The 8,158-nt window shown below is 35.1% G+C and overlaps 1 protein-coding gene across 8 annotated transcripts in view; it reads left to right on the top strand.

Annotated features, from left to right (window-relative positions):
* CCDC148 (coiled-coil domain containing 148) overlaps positions 1-8,158 on the top strand; it is a 306,973-nt gene that overhangs the window by 127,067 nt on the left and 171,748 nt on the right. The gene's annotated exons all lie outside the window — the stretch shown is intronic.

Raw genomic sequence — 8,158 nt, 5'->3', positions numbered from 1 at the left:
TGGATTGTGGCTTAATGACAGCAGCACAATAGCTTTGGTCTTTATATCACAAAGCCATAGAATCTCAGCATTGGGAGCTATTACAGAGAACTTCCTGCTGTGGTTTTCAAGCTTCTTTCACTGTGACCTACAGTGAGACATGTATTTTATATTTTATATCACAAATGAATACACACACACAGAAAACAAAATTTCTTGAAACAGCATTATTGTAATGATATGAGATGTACTCTGATATTTTCTGTTGTTTTCATCCATAAAAAATGCTAGTTCCCATCCAAAAAATTTATTTCATTATCCACTAATGAGTGTAACCCTTTGTTTGAAAAACTGATTAAGTCCTCTTCATTTTTCAAAGAGGATTGGAGGCCCAGAAATGGGAAATGAGTTCCCTAGATCTCATAGCCAGCAGGCAAGTGATTTCTTGGCTGTTAGCCCCATTTTCTGACTCTATTATACAATTTGGCTTTGTCAACTCATAAATAAAATAGACTGATAGGTTTATAAATTTTGTCCCTTAGGAAAAAAAAATCTGTTGATAGTTTTCTGCTTATTAACATTTAGTTTGTTTCTTCCTCTACAAATCTTGTTTTACACTAAGATGAAGACCCAATTAGATGAAACTTTGCAAGATTTTATTCAAAAAGACATGAAACAGTCAAGATAATAGTGCATAATCATTGATATTCTGAAAAAGACTAATAAAAAAGTCCAGAAAATGGAAAGCACTTATCAAAGAGAGGTGATAAAAAAATGCACTTAAGAAGTCACCCAAGAAACCAAAGGACAATTGTGAAACCAAGAGGAAAAAACAAATCTTTCTGCTAAGCAAAAATGCCAAGGAGAGAATAGAAAGCTTTAATAACGTATGCGAAATCACAGGTACTGTATTTCATGAGTGAGGTTTAAACATAAATGGAACACATAAGATAAAAAAAAAAGCTTAGTTAGGTAATACTGAAAAATGGTGGGACATTTGGAAAGAATTTAATGGAACTATCAGGCTGTGAAAGATTTAATAAAATGGAAATTTGAAATTTACTCAGCTGAACTGAATTTAGGAGCTTATAGGAACATTTAAGGAGAAGACAGAAAGGGATTTGCTTGACACCTTTTTGCACACGTCCTCTAACATTGCTAGAAATATGAGTTTGTTGTTGAAATCCTGATGAGATTTTCTAGATATATTCCCCGTCAGGCAAGCAGAGGTGGAGTTTAGGAATCCGGAAATAGTTTGGACGGGGAAAGCAATGATCACGAGTCCTGATGGAGGAGTCAGAAAATGGTAACATGTGTGTCTGGTGAGGCTACCTTTCTTTTTAAGGACCAATCCACTGGGGAGATGGGGAAACGTTGTAGATCTAACTTCCAAGCATAGCTTCAGAGCTTTATCTCTGCATTTACCGACAAGTAGTTCTTGAAGCCTTACTCACAGCATGCTAGGCAGTGGAGAGAGCCTATGAATAAGACAGATTTTGTTCCTGCCCCTAAGAAGTTTATAGCCAAGTACAGGCACATCCAAAAGGTTTGATGTCAATGCATGCTGTAATAGAAGAGAAAGACAAAGTACTCGGAAAGCAGGGAATAGGCACTCAACCTGGACATGGCGAGTTAGGGGAGGCTTCCTGGAGCAAAGGATGTCTAAGCTTAGGTTTGTGTAAGATAAGCAGAAGTCAGCCAGGAAGTGTGTTTAATGCCTTTACAGAGCATAAGCGTGGCACACAACAAGCCTTCATAAGTGCATTTTTAATGTTTTATTATTGTTAGTTACAGGCACTGGTCAGATGGTACTTTTTCTATATAAAACAACACACATGATATAATGTTTCTGTAAATATGGCTGATGGAATTCACAGTTAATGTTTAATTGCCTATTAGTATTTAACAGGCCTATAAAATGCTGATGCTCCTCATTGCAATTCATTTTGCTCACAGAAGACAATTGCAGGGCATGCCATGTTGCAGTCTCTCTATCTAAGGAAAATATAAAATAGATCAGAGTATTAGAACTTAAAGGATATCGTTTACAATTAGTAATGAAATTGACAGTAATAAAATCGATTACTTCAGCTAAAAAAAAACAAACCTTAAAGAAACTATAGAAGTCACTTGATCCAGTCGTACACTTTAACATGCGAGAAACTAGGTTAGCCATTGCTCAAAGTAACAATGTAGTGGAAGAGATAAGACAAAAAAGCTGGTGTTCTGACCAACAGTTCAATATTCATTCCCTTTATACCGCATTGCTACTTACAATTATTTTCAAACCTCTCAACTTTGATGTAAAATTGTTGCCTTGATCTTAATTTCCATTATTGCCTTTGAAGTTTTCATGGGTTTCATTTTTTGGTTTTCTAGTGCTTTATTCACTCTGATAATATGTATTTTTTAAATTTCACTTGAACCATTTTACTTTTACATTAAGAGCAAAGAGTACATGCAATGCTACTAACCATTTTCAGTATAAATCCTTAATTTATTGTTTGCAACAGATGAACATATTTTAAACTTCATTTGTTCTCTGTTAGGTTAAGGTTTCATTCAAAGACAGTACCTTTGGCAGGAGTATTAAACAAAGTATTAACTAAATAACTGGAAAAATGTCCTGTAGTTAATAATCTAAACAATGTTTTCCTTATAATGTACTCCTGACAGCCACTCTAGTAATGTTCTTTCATGGTTATTATTGTTACACAGTTATGTTCACATGCTCTGTTTAAAGCCACATAATTACCAAACCTTTTAAAATAAAACCACTAAAATGTTCTTCTGGGCTATTCTTCCTTTTGCTCACTGTTCACTCAGAAGTCTTCTGTACTCTAGCCTATTGTGCTAATACTGATTTCTCTGCCCACCTGCCAGCTTTCTTGTTCTTGGGCATCTTGAAAAATATCATAATCGTTTGTCATTCTCTCCACATGGGAGTCATCCACATCCTTTGGCTGCCACTGTGGGAATCCACTGGATGCAGACTTTTTCAATGGCCCTCTTTTCCCAGCAGTCTTTGACGCGTCCATTGTGCATTCCAAAAAGTGCCGGGACCTTCCAGGCTGGATACTGATTGCTGCGGAGCCTGTGTCTTTTTGTCAAGATGTCACAAGTCTAGCTACTTAGGATGTAATGCTGGCTTTGGCAACCTTCTCTCCTTCACTTTTCACCTTTTTTGAGGTGTAAGTACAATTACAGATGATATTGTGACATTGATTCCAGGCAATCTTCTAAAGGTTCCTGACCATTCTCATGATTCCAATATGAAGTGGAAGCAACATAGTTTCTAAAGGCTGGTGCTGACTTGCTCAGGAATATTTTTTGTCCTAGCATTTCTCATATGTGTGTGTGTGTGTGTGTGTGTGTGTGTGTGTGTGGTGTGTGTGTGTATATACACACGCTATATATATATATATAGTTTAACATCTATTACCCATTGGCTTTTGGTTGCCGAACCTAGATTTTGTTTCATGATTTATGGTGTGTGTGCCCTGTTTAAAAACATATAACAATCTTATCTTTTCTGGAGAACAGGAGAAACATCATTTAGACTTGGAAATGACTAGGACAGTAAACTGGGTAAATTGGTGAATAAACTGGGCTAGCCTAGTTTTATTGGTCTGGTTATTTTCTTGCTATCCTTGCCTTTGAAAACAGAAAATCTTCTCCCATTATAGATCTTTGCTCATATATGGCTTCTTTAAATCATATGACATCAGATTTGCAAAGGTCATTCAATGATAATTCCCATAAATTAGTCTTAAATCAAAAGATGAGAAGAGTTAACTCCAAACCCCAAACTTCTTTCTATTGAAACTTTGAGAAATGGTGCTCTGAAAGGCTGAATGTATACTATTTTTCTTTTTATTAGTTCAGTGCGTCTCAAGTCTCATTGTCTGAGAATCTTGAGACTACAATATTTTATTATATAAGTCTTTTTGGATGTACACTATATTTTATGGTTTATTTTTATGTTTTTACAAAATTTTTGGTGTGGAAAAATTTAAACATATACAACAGTCTATCATCACTCAGCTTCAACAATTATCAATGCATTAGTCAAATTTGTTTCTTCTATACCCTTACCTGCTTCCCCATGCCCATTGCACATGCCCACTAGCAAATCCAAACATCATATCTTTCCATATGTATTTCAGTATATACCTCTAAAAGTAAAAGGACTCTTTAAAAAAGCATAACCATACTGTGATCATAGCTAACGACTTTAACAGTATTTCTTTAATAGCATCAACTAACTAATCAGTATTGAAATATCTCTAATTGTTTCATAATTTTTTAAATATTTGGCTTATTCAAATTAGAAACCAAATATTGCTACATATTGCATTTGGCTGATGTTTCTTGAGTCTCTTTTAATCCATATGTCTCCTTTCTTCTTTTTTCCTTGTAATAGGTTAGATCCTTGAAAGTTTTTCGGATTTGTTTTGCTGATGTTATTCCTATAGAGTTCTTGAATATGTTTCTCCATTGACTGAATTTTCTGTAACCTGACAGACAGGTCTAGAGATTTCATCATATTCTTTTTTATTTTTTGGCAAGCATAGCTCATGGGAATGATGTATACTTACATCAGGAGGTCAAAATGTCTGCTTGTTTTCTACAGATATTGTTTCTCAATGTTTAAGATTATTCAGTGTTTTTAACTGTTGCCAGCCTGATCTATCCATTATAACATTTCCTATCAGCTGTTAAATGAAGTTTTTAGTAGCAACTGATGACCATGAACAAGGACTCATTATATCATTAGGTGTTGCAAAATGGTATACTCTAATGCTCTCTTTTCGTTTTCATTTATTATGTTTCATTAAAAATATTTATTTTGGTAAATTAAATGAGAGCTTTTAATTAAGCACCTATGATGTGCTAGCACAGTGCTAGACAGTACAAGGGGAAGATAAAATACTTATATTATCATGGACTCTGCTTTAAATAAAAACTTATGCTCAAAATGACTAGAAAGCAGTTATGATATGATAAGTGAAATAAGAAAAGGGAGATGAATGTGGATTGGAGATTGTTTCATGGAAGATGTGGGACATGTGCTGGGCCAAGAAGCATTTTATGAAATAGGGGGAAATTGAGGGGATTTCAGTTGGGGGAATAGTTTGGATCATACATGAGGCTAAGAACAAGAATGGTCAAGAAAAGGCACAAGAGAAAAACCTACCAAGAGATTACACACTAGGTAGGTTAAAGTGGGGCATTGGTTGGATGTCAGAAAGCTAAATTTTTAGGTCCTATTCAGAGCACTTGACATCACCCCATGAGTGTTCTAGAATTGTTCTAACTACATTTGGCACATAGACTTTGGGTGGACTAGGGAATTACAGCAAAGTGGCCTAGGGAAATTCAGTAGTCTAGAAATTGATTTGTCCTAAGTAAAGGCTCATCTGAGCTTGAGAAATATAAGATTGTCCAAGTCAGAGGTAAAATTTAAAGAATTAGTCATATTGACTGACCCCTATCAAATTGCCCAGGATATTTTTCACAGAACAACAAATGATCCTAAAATTTATATGGAATCACAAAAGACCAAGAATTTCCTAAGCAGTACTGAAGAAAAAGAGTGAAGCTGGTGGAAAAACCCTCCCAGACTTCAGACAATACTACAGAGCCACAGTAATCAAAACAGCATAGTATTGGCACAAAAACAAACATATGGATTAATGAAACAGAATAGAGAGCCCAGAAATAAATCCACTCACCTATGGTCAATCAAATTTTGACAAAGGAGGCAAGAATATACAATGGAGAAAAGACAATCTCTTTGACAAGCGGTATTGGGAAAACTGGACAGTTGTGTGTAAATCAATGAAGTTAGAACACTCCCTCACACCATACACAAAAATAAACTCAAAATGACATAAAGACTTAAACGTAAGACAAGACACCTTAAGCCTCCTGGAAGAGAACATAGGCAAAACATTCTGTGATATAAATGGTAGCAGTGTTCTCCTAAGGCAGTCTACCCAGGCAATAGAAATAAAAGTGAAAATAAACAAATGGGACCCAGTTAAACTTACAAGCTTTTACATAGCAAAAGAAACTATAAATAAAATGAAAAGACAGTCTACAGAATGGGAGAAAATGTTTGCAAATGATGTAACTGATGAGCTTAATTTCCAGAACAGCTCCTACAACTCAATAACAAAAAAAAAAACCCAATCCAAAAATGGGCAGAAGACCTAAACAAACATTTCTCCAACGAAGACATACAAATGGCCAATAGGCCCATGAAAACATGCTCAATATTGCTGATTATCAGAGAAACACAAAGCAAAACTACAATAGGTGTCACCTCACACCAATAAGAATGGCCGTGATTAAAAAGTTCACATACGGTAAATCCTTGTATGGCACGGGGAGCTATGTTCAATACCTTATAATAGCCTATAGTAAAAAAGAATATGAAAAGGAATATATATATATATGTATATATATAACTGAATCACTATGCTGTACACCAGAAATCAACACAACCTTGTAAACCAAATATACTTCAATAAAAAAAGAATTAGTCATACTGATAGATGTACATAGTCAAAAAAATGTAAACTACAGAGATACTTGTAGTTTCTTAGACCAAACCAGGATGCTTGAAAAAAGGGGCAGATATACAGGGCTTGATGTGAGGCTGTGGCATAGTTAAAGATGCTGAGTTTAATTTTGGAAATGTTGTGTTTTGAGTGCACATACATACAGCAAAACCTTGAAGCATTTGTTAGGATGGGGTTGCAAACAGAAATACCGAGCTGATACTGTACATTTTAGAGACAGACCAACAGAAGTGATAGGCTAACTCATACGAGAGGACGAGCACATCAAATAATGAACAGAGAGAGGCAGAGAGGTTGAAGAGAAAGGATAACAGTTGGGTTAGGGGTATAGGGTGGGCACAGGAAGCTGGGGGAAGAGAGTAGTATCCGCAGGTGGAGAAGCGGGAGAGAACGGTGTATGGCCTAGGAAGGAAAGAGTTTTAAACGTGAAGAGATGGTCGACAGGGTTAAGAACTAACGTGAGGTTAAGGAAAGGGGGACTGAGAACTATCTTTTGGGTAGTCAGGAGGGCGATTGCTGGCAACACTTGATAGGACACGATTTTAATATAGTGTATTATAGATTGAAGTTGGGTTACAGGAAGGAACATTTTGGAAACTGAAGATTGGGACAGAAGGCACAGATGATCTTATTCTAGGAATGGAATTCCAAAGAAGAAGGTAAATATGGCCAAGACAAGGAGCAGATGGGGAAGCCTAAGTATGTTTGAAAACCAAGAATCTGAATTTCCTTGGTTATTTTGATAAATATTTTAGAAAACAAAGTTTGAATAATAAAAGTGCAAAAAGAACTTAACTAATCAATTCATCATATTTTAAGGATATTTTAAATATTCAGTTTTCATTTTATACAGTACTATAATGAGTCAAGCTTATATCAAATATATAAGACAATGAGGCATCAAATTGAGAATGCTAGTTTCGTCCTTTTCTAAAAAGAATTCTTCATATCCCTCCATCTCTCTCCTCTGTGCTTTGTTAGCTACATGTCTACATGGAACATATAAAGATATGTTTTTATTTTGTCAGTTTCATTGGTTTAACTGCTTACAGAGATAATGCATATTTATTGTAAAAATATCAATCTGCACAAAAATTCTTAAAAATGAATTTTTATATCCCATGAAATGATATTATTCAGAGATAAACAATGTTATTGTTTCAGTAAACCTCCTTCTAAATCGCTTTCAATGTGCAGTACACAGATGATATTTTATATTAATGAGATCATACTATAAATGTGGTTTTACACCTGCTATTTTGCATCTAATAATACAGTGTGAACATTTTCTGTGTTGGTGAATATGGAAATATAGATCCTTTTTGATGACAGTCATTGTATGGAGGTACCATAATTAATTTAAGTCATCTCCTGCTGCCAAACATTTAGACTCTTTTCCAATTTTTTTCTGTTTAAGCAGCATGGCAGTGAAGATTCCCTTGGGTACATTTTTGTGCACTTGTCCAGTTGATTATCTTCTTTGAATAACTTCCCCAAAGTGGGGTTGTGGGTCAAATACTATGCATATTTCATAGTGTTATACATATTTACTTATTGCCCAGTGTCCTCTAAACTGCTGTACCAATTATACT

The sequence above is a fragment of the Vicugna pacos genome, chromosome 5, assembly GCF_048564905.1.
Source record: "Vicugna pacos chromosome 5, VicPac4, whole genome shotgun sequence".
In the NCBI taxonomy this organism is placed as follows: Eukaryota; Metazoa; Chordata; class Mammalia; order Artiodactyla; family Camelidae; genus Vicugna; species Vicugna pacos.
This window is presented reverse-complemented; position numbering and strand designations above follow the sequence as displayed.